Source organism: Ovis canadensis, chromosome 26, assembly GCF_042477335.2.
Source record: "Ovis canadensis isolate MfBH-ARS-UI-01 breed Bighorn chromosome 26, ARS-UI_OviCan_v2, whole genome shotgun sequence".
Lineage (NCBI taxonomy): Eukaryota > Metazoa > Chordata > Mammalia > Artiodactyla > Bovidae > Ovis > Ovis canadensis.
In genome coordinates, this window is record NC_091270.1 from 52,312,833 (window position 1) to 52,330,330 (window position 17,498).

The window sequence follows — 17,498 nt, forward strand, 5'->3', positions numbered from 1 at the left end:
CCATCCAACCATCTCATCCTCTGTCATGTCCTTCTCCTCTCACCTTCAATCTTTCCCAGCATCGGGGTATTTTCAAATGAGTCAGTTCTTCGCAGCAGGTGGCCAAAGTATTGGTGTTTCAGCTTCAGCATTGGTCCTTCCAATGAATATTCAGGACTGATCTCCTTTAGAATGGACTAGTTGGATCTCCTTGCAGTCCAAGGGACTCTCAAGAGTCTTCTCCAACACCACAGTTCAAAAGCATCAATTCTTCGGCCCTCAGCTTTCTTTGTGGTCCAACTCTCACATCCATACCTGACTACTGGAAAAACCATAGCTTTGACTAGATGGACCTAGATAACATTTTTATGGGAAATGACTATACTTTCTTAAAAAGTAAGAAGAGAGTTGTTGTATGTTCACAGGTCTTTCTGGTTTCTGGCTTAAAAGAAAAGGCAGCTGAATTCTCCTGTGCTTCTGCAGTCCAGTGTCGTAACCAGTTTAGGCTGAGGTCCATGAAGTCAGCCTCACTCGGATATGTAGGTGGGAAAGGGAGGGATGCTGCCACAGCCTTGTAAGTTAATCACAAACTTTCTTGTTGGATCCGACACCAACGCTCGGCAAGCAGGCATTTCTTAAAGGTTAGCGGCTGTGTGTAATCTCAGGGACTATCAGTGAAATCTCATATTCTTTACACTTGTGAGAGAGTGAGCTGCTACTGCTGCTAAGTCGCTCCAGTCGTGTCCGACTCTGTGTGACCCCATAGACGGCAGCCCACCAGGCTCCCCCGTCCCTGGGATTCTCCAGGCAAGAACACTGGAGTGGGTTGCCGTTGCCTTCTCCAACGCATGAAAGTGAAAAGTGAAAGTGAAGTTGCTTAGTCGTGACTGACTTAGTGACCCCATGGACTGCAGCCTACCAGGCTCCTCCTTCTATGGGATTTGTCAGGCAAGAGCACTGGAGTGGGGTGCCAATGCCTTCTCTGGAGAGAGTGAGAGGGGAAGGGAAAATAAGATCTTAGTCTTATGGGAATCGGTTTGCCCTTGGATACCATCCCACTGTTACCACCCCCTACCACTGACACCCCCCCACACACACACACACTGAAAGCAGCTCAGAGACTCCCTAAGACTTTCCAAACTGCGGATACAGGGAATCAAACATCCTCTGACACTGAGCTATGAAAGGAGAATCATGGAGCCGGAGAGGCTGATCACAGCTCAGAGAGCAACCATGCCTGCATCCTCACTGTGCAAATGAAATTCCCACCCGAGAGACACCGGAACTCATCCAGGACATCTGCAGAGCCAAATCCCGAGTCCTCCCCCTTTGCCCTGCTGGGTGAAAGAAGAGGAAGAATGCAGAGAAAGGGAAGAGGAAGACGCTAGTTCAGCCGCAGCTCAGTGACCTAAGACAGCCAACTGCGACCCTTCTGTACTATTTCACGTGCTGACTTTCCAGTGGTTTTCGCCAGGCCCTCCTCATCCCCAGATATCCCTTGTTAATGCTGCATCGGATTTGTTCTCTTACTCCGAACAGTCTCACCATCAGGTAACCACACTCAAATCAACAGAACTGTACTTCTCCTTTCCAGAGGAGGGGTGGAAGGATTAAATGCTTGACAATAATAATAGTCAGCATTTATTAAGCACTTATCATGAGCTTGTTCATTCACTTTTCTTTCCGCCATCCCCACTTCCCTTCCCTTCTTTCTCTCTGTCTCTCTCTCTCTCTCTCTCTCCATCGTTCTGTCTTTCAGTATTTACAAGCGACAGTTACATGCCAGGCATGGAACCACGGACATGACGGTTAAGGAAATAGTCTAACGCTTCCATCATTCACCTCTCACTCCGTCAACCCCATAGCATAGATACTGTGATAACCCCATTTTCACGATGAAGTAACTAAGGCGCAAGAGGCTCGCCAAGGTCACGGAGCTGGAGAAGGAACGTGCGTCTTACTCTGGAGCAGCCTCCGGTCCCCACAGCAGCGCGTGAGCCTACGAATGGCTTTGAGCCGCTTGCAGTTCACATATCTGAATTTACACCCCTCCCCCTGAAGACTAGCATGGAAAATGGAGTCATTATTGCCCTACTCCTTTTGACCCTCTCACCCTTTCTCGGCGAGCGTCTAACCCACACTTTGCGACCTTGGGTTCAGGATGACTTCACTGCCGCCACGTGACAGGAAGTGGAGCTTAAGAGGCTGTGCACTGCCCCACGCTGGGTCTCCTGGGGATGGTGGTGATGTGCTGAAGACAGTGGGCAGTTCCTGAAACCTCTGACCATCTCTAAGAGGTCCTGAGATAGTTGTAAGAAATCAAGGACATTTACTTCTTCTTTTTCCTTTTTTTTTTTGGACAGGAAAGTAGGATTCATTGGTGGGTGTGAGTAAGGAGGGGACAGTGCCAAGGCTCTCATGAGTCCAGGACTGGTCATTTGTCCAGGGAGTCACTATTAGGGATGTATTTCACCTGACTGCCATTGGGGATGAGCCACTTTTCGGTCACCGTTTTCAAATTCATCCTCATTCGACCTTATAAACCCCTACTTCTTGGAGGTGTGGATCTTCTGGCGGCCAGGGAACTTGAACTTGGCCGTGCAGGGGGCCTCAGTCACATGTTCTTTGTTCTACAGCCTGGTGTGGATGGACATTAGGACTTGGCCACTGTGGACCCTGGCCTCTGCCCTGGGGCTTTTCAGAGGCACCACGCACACCTGAATGGAGTCTGGACTGGGGACAGCATGCCAGTCATGGATGCCCACCAGGCAGGGCTGTCTCCAGGTCCCTTAGGGCCAGCCGTGCAGGCAACGGGATGCACACACTGCCAAGGAGGCTGCTGTCTTAGCTTTAAACTGGAGAATAAAACACTGGTCTTCAAGGGGGGCCTTAGTTGAAGAGGTCAGATCCATGTCGCTGAAATTTCCTACTCTACAAGTGTCTTCAGGGTTGGGTTTCTGTCTAGGAGAACAGTGGTCTGGAGGAGAAGGAGAGGGGTTCGGGGGAGAGAAGGTTACTTTTCAGGAAAAAGAGCCTGTCTGGCCTGTCTCCAGGCCAACTGCCCTCTGCTTTGAGCCAAACCCAAAAGGGTCTCCCGTAGATGGATCAGTGCTCAACCTTCCACCTCCTCAGAGGTCATAGGGCTTTGTTTCCTGACCCCAGAACCCCTGTTGCAGACCCTCCACCCAACTTCAGTCCCACCCAAATTCCCAGGGGGTTCTTTCCACTCCAGAACACCTCTTTCTGAAAACCCCTTGTTATGTAAACAGCTCTGGACGAGGAGTTAGATGGTCTCAGTTTTAATGGATCCTTTGTTACTTCAGACCACGAAGCCTGGGACAGGCCACTTACAGGTGCCGAGCCTCTGTTTTCCTCATCTACAAAATGGGTATAAGAAACTGTCTCTGCTTGCTTCATAGAATTTTATGAGGACAAGTGCTGATCTAAAAGCACTTTATTTTTATCCCCTGAACAATGTCACACTCCAGTAATGGCCTGGGTTATGTAATCCCCTGTTCTTGCAATTCAATAAGCTGAGGACTGGAGGCCATTTTCAAAATGCCAGTAGCCTCATGTCAGTCATTCCACATGCTGACATCCCCATCCAATCCAGTTGCGTGGAACACACATTTATGTAAATACACAGGAAATGAGAATTTATCATCAGATAAAAGGTTTTTCAAAGGTAGGTTTTAAATATATATCTATGTACTTATCTGGCAGTGCCAGGTCTTAGTTATGCATGCGGCATCCTTAGCTGAGCCTTGTGACCTTCCATCTGCGGCACATGGGATCCAGTCTCACAACCAGTGATCACACCCAGGCCCCTTGCCGTGGGAGCTCAGTCTTAGCCACTGGACCACCAAGGAGGTCCTTAAAATAGTAAAATAACTCATAATCTCACAGTCTGAATAGAACCACTACTGTGACAGAAAGGTTGGATCAAAAAAGGTTTGCCAACCCCAGCTTTGCAGTCAGACAGACCTGGGTTCTCCCCTGAGCAGCTGCGGGAGCCTGGCCTCCTACTCACTGCTCTCAGTCCCTAAATCCCCTCCACTGTGAGGCAAGAACACACGTGCTCACTTCAGGGCTTGCTGACAGGTCAGAGGGGATAACACACGTGCGGAGCCTGCCCCACAGCCAGTGCTCCAGAAACGGTAGCTGGCATTGCCACTTATGTGACCATCCCTCTAAACGTGCATGTGCAACACGTATGAACATACATATGGCTCCAGACATAGGACTCACGGTGCTTTATAACCTACCCTTGTTTACATGTGCAGGCGTGCACGCTAAGTCACTTACATCGTGTTCGGCTCTTTGCAACCTCATGGACGGTAGCCCGCCAGGCCCCTCTGTCCATGGGACTCTCCAGGCAAGAATACCGGAGTGGGTTGCCATGCCCTCCTCCAGGGGATTTTCCTGACCAAGGGATCGAACCTGTGTCTCTTGTGTCTCCTGCACTGGCAGGTGGGTTCCTTACCACCAGTGCCCCCTGGGAAGCCTCTCTTGTTAAATATTTTTCATATGAAATATTATTTAATATTAATATATTCAGATGTAAGAAAAATACACATCTTTTATTGGGTATAGAGTAAGGGTCCCTAAGAAAGTTTGCTATTTCACTTAAACTACCCTCTACTGCTGACCACTTAGGTGCTTCCTAAAATATTTTGCTAATTTATTTTTAAATTTTTTAATGTATTTTTTCTCTTTTTTAATTAATTTTTTATCGAAGGATAATTGCTTTACAGAATTTTGTTGTTTTCTGTCAAACCTCAACATGAATCAGCCATAGGTACACACATATCCCCTCCCTTTTGAACCTCCCTCCCGTCTTCTGCCCCATCCGACCCCTCTAGGTTGATACAGAGCCCCTGTTTGAGTTTCCTGAGCCATACAACAAATTCCCTAGTTTTAAAAATAGCTAAGTATTTTCCATATGGTAATGTAAGTTTCCATGTTACTCTCTATACATCTCACCCTCTCCTCCCCTCTTCCCATATCCATAAGTCTGTTCTCTATGTCTGTTTCTCCACTGATGCTCCGTAAATAAATTATTCAGAACCATTTTTCTAGATTGCGTATATATGCATTAGAATACAATACCCCCAAGATCAGGAACAAGACAAGAGTGTCCACTTTCACCACTATTATTCAACATAGTTCTGCAAGTCTTGGGTACAGCAGTCAGAGGAGAAAAAGAAATAAAAGGAATCCAGATCAGAAAATAAGAGCTAAAGCTCTCACTGTTTTCTGATGACACGATACTGTACATAGAAAGCCCTAAAGATAGTATCAGAAAATTGCTAGAGCTAATCAGTGAATTTAGCAAAGTTGCAGGATACAAAATCAATTCACAGAAATCACTTGCATTTCTATATACTAACAATGAAAAATCAGAAAGGGAAATTAAGGAATCAATCCCATTCACCATTGCAACAAAAAGAATTAAATATCTAGGAGTAAACTTACCTAAGAAGACAAAAGAACTGAACACAGAAAATTATAAGACACTCATGAAAGAAATCAAAGATGACATAAACAGATGGAGAGATAGTCCATGTTCCTGGGTAGGAAGAATCGATATTGTGAAAATGACTATACTACCAAATGCAATTTACAGATTCAGTGCAATCCCTATCAAATTACCAATGACATTTTTCACAGAACTAGAACAAAAAAATTCTCAATTCATATGGAAACACACAAGACCCTGAATAGCCAAAGTAGTCTTGAGAAAGAGGAATGAAGTTGGAGGAATCAACCTTCCTGACTTCAGATTATACTACAAAGCTACAGTCATCAAGACAGTATGATACTGGCACAAAAACAGAAATACAGACCAACGGAACAAGACAGAAAGCCCAGAACTAAACCCATGCACCTACAGGTACCTGATTTTTGACAAAGGAATATATAATGGGGCAAAGACAGCCTCTTCAATAGATGGTGCTGGGAAAACTGGACAGCTACATGTAAAAGAATAAAATTAGAACACTTCCTAACACCATACACAAAGATCAACTCAAAATGGATTAAAGACCCAAATGTAAGACCAGAAACTATAAAACACTTAGAGGGAAACATAGGCAGAACAATCAATGACATAAATCAAAGCAAGATCCTCTATGACCCACCACCTAGAGTAACAGAAATAAAAACAAAAGTAAACAGTGTGGGCAAGTGGGACCTGATTAAACTTAAAGGCTTTTGCAGAGCAAAGGAAACTATAAGCCAGGTGAAAAGACAACCCTCAGAATGGGAGAAAATAATAGCAAAGGAAACAACTGACAAAGGACTAGTTTCCAAAATACACAAGCAGCTCATACAACTCAATGCCAGAAAAAGAAACAACCCAACCAAATGTGGGGAAAAGACCTAAACAGACATTTCTCCAAAGAAGACATACAGATGGCTAACAAGCATATGAAAAGATGCTCAACATAGCTCATTATTAGAGAAATGCAGATCAAAACTACAATGAGATATCACCTCACACCAGTCAGAATGGCCATCATCAAGAAGTCTACAAACAATAAATGCTGCAGAGGGTGTGGAGAAAGGGAACACGCTTCCACTGTTGGTGGGAATGTAAACTGATACAGCCACTATGGAAGACGGTATGGCGATTCCTTTAAAAAAACTAAGAATAAAACCACCATATGACCCAGCAATCCCACTCCTAGGCATATATCCTGAGGAAACCAAAATTGAAAAAGACACATGTATCCCATTGTTCACTGCAGCACTGTTCACAACAGCTGGACCATGGAAGCAACCTAGATATCCATTGACAGATGAATGGATAAAGAAGTTGTGGTACATTTAACAATGGAATATTACTCAGCCATGAAAAGGAACGCATCTGAGTCGGTTCTGATGAGGTGGATGAACCTAGAACCTGTTATACAGAGTGAAGTGAGTCAGAAAGAGAAAGACAAATAAAATGTATTTGCGTTTGGCTGCACTAGGTCTTCACTGCTGCGTGTGGGCTTTCTCTAGGTGTGCTGATGGGGGACTACTTCTTGTTGTGGAGCTTGGCTTCTCATTGTTGCAGAGAAGAAGCCAATTCTGACTCCACACTGGAACTGTTTCTTTGACTTGCTTTTCGCTGCTTTTGTTATTATAATCACACAGAATGGCCTGCCTCAGAGAATCCCGCCTCTCTGCCTGACTGTAAACTTAAGTGCCTTTGTTCAGAACCAAGTGCTGTAGATGGCAGGAAGGAAGAAATTAACACATCCTCTGCCTGAGGCTGGGCATCCTAGGAGAGGTTTGCAAGATTCAGGGCCTTTTTACTTTGCTTCCTCACCCCCCCCTCATCTCTGATATAAAGAACCTGGCATCCAGACCCCATAAGGTGGTTATTTTGAGGCAGTAGCTGCCGTCTTTTCCATCAGCCAGCTCCCCAATCAAACCCTGTTCCTTGGTTCAACCCGTCACCTCTCAGAGTCATTGGCCCGCCGTGCAGTGAACAGAGTGGGCTTGGACTTGGTAACATTTGCAGTGGCCTCTCTTGTTGCCCAGCACAAGCTCTAGAGCACTCGGGCTTCAGTAGCTGTGGTGCATGAGCTCAGTTGCCCCTGGGCATGTGGGATTTTCCTGGATCAGCGATCAAACCCATGTCCCCTAAATTGGCAGAAGGATCTTCATTGCTAGACCACCAGGGAAGTCCTATTTTGCCAGTTTAAACAATGTGACAGTTAATATCTTTGTGTTCTTGAATGTGATTATTCCCTTAGCATCTTTCCCAGACATTTTTCTAGGCTGGCTGGATCTGGGGCTTTGATGAGCATTGTCAATTTTCCTCCAGAAAACGGGTGGACTGTTTTCAGGCACCCCATCGGCAATGGGGACTAATTATTCTTTCACTTATAGAAAAGTGAAGTTCTTGAGGTAGCCTTATCACCCTATACCACTCATGAAGCTGCAAGGCAGTCCTGCAAGTCGTGGTCTGGCCTGGGGGCCTGAGGTGGACAGCCAGACCCACCACACCGATGGGATTCCACCCAGGGCCTGCCTGAAGGCTTTTAAGAACTATCCTTATTTGGGGAGCAACACTGAATCCCCACCGTGATCCCACTCCTTACTGATCCTCTCCATACATATTATAAGGTAACGGCAGGACCACCGGTTTAGGCAGTTACACATCCTGGCTTAGCAGAGATTTATTTATCTAATTATCCCAAGTGCTTGAGGGGCTGCAAATCAAACTCTGCTTTTATGGCAAATGTATACCTTTGTGTTCAAACTACCACACAATTGCACTCATCTCACACGCTAGTAAAGTAATGATCAAAATTCTCCAAGCCAGGCTTCAACAGTACGTGAACCTTGAACTTCCAGATGTTCAAACTGGATTTAGAAAACACAGAGGAACCAGAGATCAAATTGCCAACAACCACTGGATCATTGAAAAAGCACAAGAGTTCCAGAAAAACATCTACTTCTGCTTTATTGACTATGCCAAAGCCTTTGACTGTGTGGATCACAACAAACTGTGGAAAATTCTTAAGGAGATGGGAATACCAGACCACCTGACCTGCCTCCTGAGAAATATGTATTCAGATTTCTGTATGCAGGTCAGAAAGCAACAGTGAGAACTGGACATGGAACAACAGACTGTTTCCAAACAGGGAAAGGAATACATCAAGGGTGTTTATTGTCACCCTTGTTTATTTAACTTACATGCAGAGTACATCATGCAAAATGCCAGGATAGATGAAGCACAAGCTGGAATCAAGATTGCCGGGAGAAATATCAATAACCTCAGATATGCAGATGACACCACCCTTATGGCAGAAAGAGAAGAAGAACTAAAGGTCCTCTTGATGAAAGTGAAGGAGGAGAGTGAAAAGTTGGCTTAAAACTCAACATTCAGAAAATGAAGATCATGGCATCCAGTTCCATCACTTCATGGGAAATAGACGGGGAAATAACGAAAACAGTGAGAGACTTTATTTTTCCTGGCTCCAAAATCACTGTAGATGGTGACTGCAGCCATGAAATTGAAAGACACTTGCTCCTTGGAAGAAAAGCTGTGACCAACTTAGACAGCATATTAAAAAGCAGAGACATTACTTTGCCAACAAAAGTCCGTCTAGTCAAAGCTATGGTTTTTCCAGTAGTCAGATATGAATATGAGGGTTGGACTATAAAGAAAGCTGAGTGCCGAAGAATTGATGCTTTTTAACTGTGGTGTTGGAGAAGACTCTTGAGAATCCCCAGGACTGCAAGGAGATCCAACCAGTCCATCCTAAAGGAAATCAGTCCTGAATGTTCACTGGAAGGACTGATGTTGAAGCTGACTCTCCAATACTTTGGCCAACTGATGCGAAGAACCGACTCATTTGCAAAGACCCTGATGCTGGGAAAGATTGAAGGCAGGAAGAAAAGGGGATGACAGAGGATGAGATGGTTGGATGGCATCACCAACACAATGGACATGAGTTTCAGTAAACTCCAGGAGTTGGTGATGGACAGGGAGGCTTGGCGTGCTGCAGTCCATGGGGTCACAAAGAGTCAGACACGACTGAACAACTGAAGTGAGTGAGTGAATGCACCTTTGTAAACAGCCTCCAAAGTCGCGGGAAGTTCCCCCTATAACAGCTGAGGTAATAATACGCATTTGTAGAGAGGTTTGCAGACAGATCAGCATACACTGTGATGTGTGATCCTCGGGACAACCCCAGAATCTTTATTATTGTGAAAAGTGATGATTACCATTTGTTTTACAAATCGGGGAATGGAAACACGGAAAATCAAACTGAGTCACCGTGGTCCCACAACTAATTAGTGATCAAGGCTGGAATCCACTCTTCCAGCTAATCCCAGACTCACACCACAGGGCTTCCTCGACTTCGTAAAAGGAAATCGGTCCTGTTGTTGGGCTTATCTGGTCACAGGGGCTCTCCGATCACCATTTTAGCATGGACCATATGTTACCAAAGGGCTTCCCTGGTGACTCAGACAGTAAAGAATCTGCTCACAATGTGGGAGACCCGGGTTCAATTGCTGGGTCAGGAAGATCCCTTGGAGAAGGGAATGGCTACCCACTCAAGTATTCTTGCCTGGAGAATTCCATGGACAGAGGAGCCTGGCAAGCTACTGTCCATGGGGTCACAAAGAGTCAGACATGACTGAGCAACTCACACACACACACACACGCACACACACACACAGGTATCTGATGGATGGGGTCCTATGTTAGGGGTCACGGGCGGAGGAAAGAGAGAAGAGGCAGGGAAAGAAAGAGAGACATAGAGAATTTCCCTCGATCCCCCTCAGTTCTAGGTTTACCCTGGATCCAATGATGATAACATTTCAAGTGTGGAATGTTCTGTCTGGCGGTCATTTTCCAACTGGGAGGGCATTTAGATGCCTTGATTCTCCAAATTATGCTTCCCGACACAGCGCAGTTTGTCTGACTATTTATACCTGGCATTTCCTACATCTCGGCAGCGTTTGGAGAGGAAGTCAGTCATATTGACAAATGCTGACTGTTCAAAATGTAGCTGAATAATCAGTGCATCTAAAGTTTCACATTAGATGATATAAAGGTTTGAAGGCTGATTTTTATTCCTCCCCTAAAAGGCAAATCTCAGGTAATAGCCACTCACACTGGTTCCCTCCGCCCCTCGGGCCAGGGATCTGGCCTCTCTGGAAGAGAGCTGGTGTCCACGGTGAAGCCATCTGCGCTCCTCCAAGGATGCTACCCGGAGCCAGATCAATGTCTCTTTTACGGCCGGCAAACCCACCATCTACAAGTCCAGTATTTCACACATATCATGGAACTCAAAGTGGTAACATACCTTAAAGGTCATCTTGTGGCAGAATCTCGATGGGGAATGGGGCCGCCTCCCCTTGACCATCCAGGAGGACGGTCCCCGGGGGTCAGAAGCTCCTTCACATCTGGGGGCTTCCACCCTATAACCCCACCTCCTTTGGCTCCACCTCCTCAGGCTGCCTCCCCTCCTGGCCACAAGCCCAGGTCCTCCCCCCAGTCCTGGGCAGCCAGGCAGGCTTGGGGACCCTCCATAAACCTCAGTGTGTCCAGCTATCTGGTGGGAATGATCACAGAGGCCACCTCCCGGGGCTTCTGTGAGGACTAATGAGACCACGTGTATACACACTCTCCAGGCACAATAGTGTGTCCTCAGGAAATGCAGCTATTACTATCTCATTATGTTTATTTCCTCCACATTCCTCCTCCTAGCCTACCCATGTTTCTCAAACTCTTTCATCTGAAGAGCCTGATGAAATATTCCAGAATGTTCCAACCCAGGACAGAGGGCAATCATGGTCTCCAGGCATCAGAACACACACAGTGCTACCCCACCTGCAGAGTTAGGTGAATACGTTCACGGTGCCTGCCAGAAAACTGCAAACTAAGGGGTCAGCTAGTGCCCACCGAGGACGGGACCCCATGCATGTCACCAAAGCCCCCTCCCGGGGCTGGTAAAGGTTCACCAAGCAACCCACTTGGCTACGGCTGCTCAACTAGTTTCAAGCTCCCTAACCATCTCATCCAACCCAAACTGTCTTCAGTTTTCTTCATTTTGTCCACAAAGACTTCTGAGCAACTCTGCCAGTATCAAACATATATAAAGTTAAAAAAAAAAGGAAATACAATATTTCAAAATAAGCATTTTAGAAGTTCTAGTGTTTTCCTTCCTCTCTGAAGTGTGTGGTACTGCTGTCATGATCACTGTCTCTAGACGATCCTCCTGTTGCTGAATCCTGGTCACATTCATTTATGAAAGAACCACATTGCTTCTAAAAGAACCACTTTGTGGCACCTATGGGCTTCCCTGGTGGCTCAGCGGTTAAAAAAAACCCAGCTGCCAGTGCAGGAAACATGCGTTTGATCCCTGGGTCAGGAAGATCCCCTGGAGAAGGCAATGGCAACTCACTCCAGTATTCTTGCCTGGGAAAAAGGAGAGGAGCCTGACGGGCTACAGTCCATGGGATTGCAAAGAGTCGGACAGGACTGAAGTGTTTGAACAACAACAAACGTGGCACTTAGTCTATTTTATTATAGATACTTGTGCACCTGCTGGTCTCCTTTACTAAAAGGAAAGCTCTTTGGGGGCAGAGATTCCAATACACCCATCGTTAGATGTCATTCAAACATCAGATTTTAAGCATACTAGATGCTCAGAAATTTCCTGCCAAGTGGACCATGAATTGTATGCACGTGTGAAAAAATGAATGAATGAAAATGTCTCCCAATAAACCACTGTTGAGTGTTATGAAGGACAGGAGTTCAGCTGGGCCGATGCATTCCTGCTGAACCCATGCTAGCTGCCAGAGCCCATGATTTTCCCCCTTACTGGCCATTAAACATCTGCTTATGTGAAAGTCACTCAGTCATATCCAACTCTTTGCAACTCCATGGACTGTAGCCCTTTAGGCTCCGCTGTCCATGGGATTCTTCAGGCAAGAACACTGGAGTGGGCTGCCATTCCCTTCTCCAGGGTATCTTCCTGATCCAGGGATCGAACCTGGGTCTCCTGCATTGCCAAGGTGGATTCTTTACCATCTGAGCCACCAAATTTTTTTTTCTGGAATGTGGCACTATGAAATCTGATTTCTTGAAAAGTGAGACATCTACCTGTCTCCAGGTTTCCTCTCTGAATTTCACCAATATTCCCCAGAGTGCCTCCGTTCCCACGTGTCCAGTGCACTGAGCACCCAGGGAGGACATGTGTCTGGACGAGAAGACCTGGGCTCTTTTCTCATGCGTATGCTCACACCGAGGCACACACGCCTGGGAAACAAGGTAGGCTGGGGCAGCTGAGTAGACTTTTCAAAGCCTCCAAACATTTTAAGTTGCACACTCCTATTAATACAAACATTTCTGAGCCTGTACCTTCAATATCTGGCTATTTCTCTATAAATCATATACATGTACTGCTATGCCAATGTATTATGTGCACATAAAAAAAAAAAACACAGCAAGGTAGAAACTGTTACAGGATGGAGATCTTCTTCCTGCATCTTCCTGCACACCAAGGAGGGTACATGGACCCCAGTTTGGAGACCCCAGGACTGTCAGGATCGTGAGCCAATACTTCTGAGGGCCAGAGCGGTTCGCTGCCCTCCACAGCCACCTGGCTTGTATCCTTAACCCTCTAGCTCAGTTCAGTTGCTCAGTTGTGTCCAACTCTTTGCGACCCCACGAACTGCAGCACACCAGGCCTCCCTGTCTGTCACCAACTCCGGGAGTTCACTCAAACTCATGTCCATCGAGTCAGTGATGCCATCCAACCATCTCATCCTCTGTCATCCCCTTCTCCTGCCTTCAATCTTTCCCAGCATCAGGGTCTTTTCCAGTGAGTCAGTTGGTACCCTCCTAAGCATCTCCCAAATGGGAGCCGCTCATCACAAGGCAGAAAGCCCCAACACGTGGCTGGATCTGCACCCCCTTCTGGGGACCACAGCTCAAGAAGGTGGGCAACTGAGGCCACTTTGGGCATGAGCCCCAAAGTGACTGTGACTGGGAACCCCTGGTGAAAGTGAAAGCTTTAGTCTCGTAGTCGTGTCCGACTCTTTGTGACTCCATAGGGGTCTATAAAGGACTACAGCCTACCAGGCTCCTCTGTCCATGGGATTCTCCAGGCAAGAACACTGGATGGGGTTGCCATTTCCTTCTCCAGGGGATCTTCCCAAGCCAGGGACCAAACATGGGTCTCCTACATTGCAGGCAGATTCTTTAGCATCTGAGCTACCAGGCAAGCCCACAAGGACTCCCAGCAGCCGGCGGGGTGGAAGGGGGTGTGGACACAGGGGGCACCTTATTCTGGGCAAGCTGCTGAGAACCACCAAGCTCCATCACTCATCTATAAAGTAGGAAGGCTAATACCTACATCTCAGGCTGTTATGAGAATTAAATGAGGTAACAGGTGCCTTGTAGGGTGGCCAGCCAACAACGTCTACACACTCTCACGTATGATGCATGATCTTTTTATTTAGAAGCTGATGTCTGGAAGAAATGAAGCTGCTCTGATCACAGCAGGAGCCCCCATCTTACTGCATGGATGTATTTTTCTTCTAGCCGGTGGTAGAAGATATAATTACTTAGAAACGCTGGAAGGCACAATCTAGGGAGAGAGAAGTGGTTGGTGTAGATAAGGAAGGGAGTGAGAAAAAAGGCGCCCAACTTTGGGGAGAAACAGACATTTACTCAGCTCTCCCGCCCTCCAGCTTTCTCCTGTGAAGCCATCTTTATATGAGATATCTTTCAAATGTAGTTCTATTTATATTTAAAATGTATCCTACCACATTGAAGACATACTAAAGGGGACAAAGAAAAATACAATAGCTGTGTATCCAATGCTCAGCTCAAGAAATAAAACATTGGAAACACTTAAACCCATCTTCTGCAACTTCCTCCCAACCCAATAACATTAACTTCGTGTTTGTCATTCCACACACATTTGCACACCTTTATAACATATGGATATATCCCTAAGCAGCGCCTAGTATCATTCGAAGTATTTTTAAACTTAAAAACATGTCTTCTCATTTCGTTATTGTAATCACATTGCCTTGTTAACTGATCCACACAACAGACAGTTATAAAGCACCTACAACACTCTCTGTGCCATGATGGATTGTGATACACAGGGAAATCCCTTCCCTACAAAGATGTCAGCACAAGCAACATGAAAAATGGTGCTTTGCAAAGTAATTTTCAGACTTTGCAAATTCCGATTGCTTCTATTTCACTATCTCAAGAGAGAACCCACCACTTTGTTATTAGACAGAGTAAAGCTGGACTCTGCGATTTTAGAACTGGGGCATAAAAACTTGCCACAAATGCCTAAACCGGCTCTCCCTCAGAAGGCAGGCAGGGTGTGCATGATGGGTGTGGAGGAGGAGTTACGCCTGGAAACCCCACCTCCACAAAGCTTCGCTCTAGACATCAGAGTTCAGAACAGAGCAGGATTCTCCTGTACTGGATCCCTGGAAGTTCATTTATGGAGGCATCTGAGTAGCGTTGATGCTGAAAACACTCCTGACCCTCCGGGTTCCGTCCACCAGGGGCTTCGTGTGCAGAGGGCTGGCTACAAACCCGCTGTGGGGCCTGGGACCCGTGTTCCTTTCACAGGCTCCAGCCCTGCATCTGCTCAAGGGTGAAGACCTCAAAGCCCCCCTTTCTTGCTTTCCACGGGTCACCTGTGGGCGGGCCGAGAAAGTGAAGTCGTGTTCACCAGTTCCCAGCAGAGGACCCAGGGCGCGCTGCAGCCAGTCTGGTTACCTGTTCCCAGGGCTTCTAGGGTTCATGACCTCCTTGTCCTTGGGATGAGGTACACAGCAATCCTCCTGTGGACCTTAAGTGATCGATACACCATTCATCTTTTGTTAAGATTGTTGGTAAGCTGCAGGATTCCTCCTGCCTCTGTGGCCCCAAGCACTGGCCTTGGGGTCGTAATTTCAGTTAGTCCCACTCCTGCTGGGATGCTCGCTGACTAAGCCCCTGCATTCTCGGTGGGAGAATCGCCTGCAGCCCCCGCGGGATGGAAGGAAGTCAGTGGCGTTTACCAGGGGAAACCCAGTGTTTCTCAGGCCTCTGGATGGGAGAGTCCCGATCAGGTGAGCAGTGACGTTAGTGATGATTCTGTCCTAGGCAACACGTGGCCCAGGTTACCCTTCCACACCTTGAAACGGCCATGCAGCACCCCAGGGCCCCCCTGGTATAGCTCCCGAGCTCAGGGCCACCTGTGTGGCGCTGCCTCTGAGAAGTTGCCCTGCTGACAAAGTGGAGGTTCCGGAGTCCCAGGCAGGCGCCAGGGAACGCCGTGGTGGCGCCAGGGAGCCACCATGTTTCCAGGTGGGGGTTTGGGACAGAGTGAAGGCATTGCACCCAGATCCTGCCTGTGAGTGATGGTCAACAGGCAACCACGATCCCTCCACCCCAGTCCAGAGGCCCAGCAACTCGGAAGTCTCGCCACTTGCTGAAGGAGGGGCTGGGTGTCAGAGTGGGTGGCTCCCAAATCCCCCTCCCTGGCACTCTGGTTACTTTGAATTCAAGTTACTAAGAAATACAGAGGGCATGGGTTCAATTCCTGGTTGGGAAACTAAGATCTTACCTGCCTTGAAGCTCAGCCAAAAAGTACGTAAATAAAAATAAATTTAAGTAAGCATTAAAAAAATAAAAAGGAAAAGAAAAGACATACAAAAGGGACACTTTGACCCTCCTCTCTGTCTCCCAAAAAGCAGGACATAAATCTCCTCTTCAAAAGGTGACCTCCCGCATCTGGAGGTATAAAACGGGGAATAATGGCACCAGTGCAGGGGAATTGGGGCCAAGAAACCTGTATGAACAAACCCTGTTACTTGTCTAGTTGACGACCCTGAGCCCAAGTTCTGCGTAGACTCTTCATTAAGTGAGCACCCAAACCCAGTTTCTTTGTCTAAAAAGTATGAAAGCTGCCTGCCTAGGCCACTTCTTAGGTCCCAGTTTCTGTGTGACCTTGATGGGCCCAAGCTCAGATTTGTGTCTGTTTTCTCCTGTTAATCCATCCCGTGTTAATTTCATGATCAGTCCAGCCACAAAAACTCGAGATGAGTCCTGGGGATTAGTCCCCCTTGACCCGGGGCATCCAGTCCGAGGGATGGAACACGTCGTCTCAGGGGCCCTCAGCACCCCTGACAGCCCACTGTTAGATGTTTTTTCCTTCCTTTCTTGCCTGTGCTATTGCTGTATTTTTCTAGAAAAGGCTTTTCTGGCCAAGCTCATTCCCTCAGTGCCCATGACCCACGAGGGCCAGGTCTTCTGTTCTCTTGGGTCTGAATTATTCCCTGAACGGCCTCTGCGCGGGTCCCTTCCCACCAGGCCCCCTCCACTCCCCACTGCCGGACAGGATGCAATGCAGCCGGCAGGGCACCATCTGCCCCGCACCACCCATGGGTCCTCATCCCTCACCACTGCAGCCCGCCACGTGCACATCCGCCCAGCGCTGGTCTGTGTGAGCCCAGGCACGCCCTCCCAAGGCACCAGGGTACTAGGCACAGGTCCATGAGTACATGGGCTTCCCAGGTGGTGCTCGTGGTAAAGAATCTGCTGGCCAAAGCACGAGACGCAAGAGATGTGGGTTCAATCCGAGTGGGGAAGATCCCTTGAGGGAGTCATGGCCACCCACGCCAGTCCTCTGGTCTGGAGAATCCCATGGACGGAGGAGCCTGGCGGGCTGCAGTCCACGGGGTTGCAGAAGAACTGGACATGGGAAGACTCTTGAGAGTCCCTTGGAATGCAAGGAGGTCCAACCAGTCCATCCTAAAGGAAACCAGTCCTGAATATTCATTGGAAAGACTGATGCTGAAGCTGAAACTCCAATACTTTGGCCACCTGATGTGAAGAACTGACTCATTGGAAAAGACCCTGATGCTGGGAAAGCTTGAAGGTGGGAAGAGAAGGGGACGACAGAGGATGAGATGGTTGGATGGCATCACTGACTCAATGGACATGGGTTTGAGTAAGCTCTGGGAGTTGGTGATGGACAGGGAAGCCT

At 47.4% G+C, this 17,498-nt stretch overlaps 1 pseudogene; it reads right to left on the minus strand.

Moving 5' to 3' along the window:
• Positions 1-2,751: 2,751 nt before the first annotated feature.
• On the minus strand, positions 2,752-2,860 carry LOC138431186 (small nucleolar RNA SNORA70; annotated as a pseudogene).
• Positions 2,861-17,498: the final 14,638 nt, after the last annotated feature.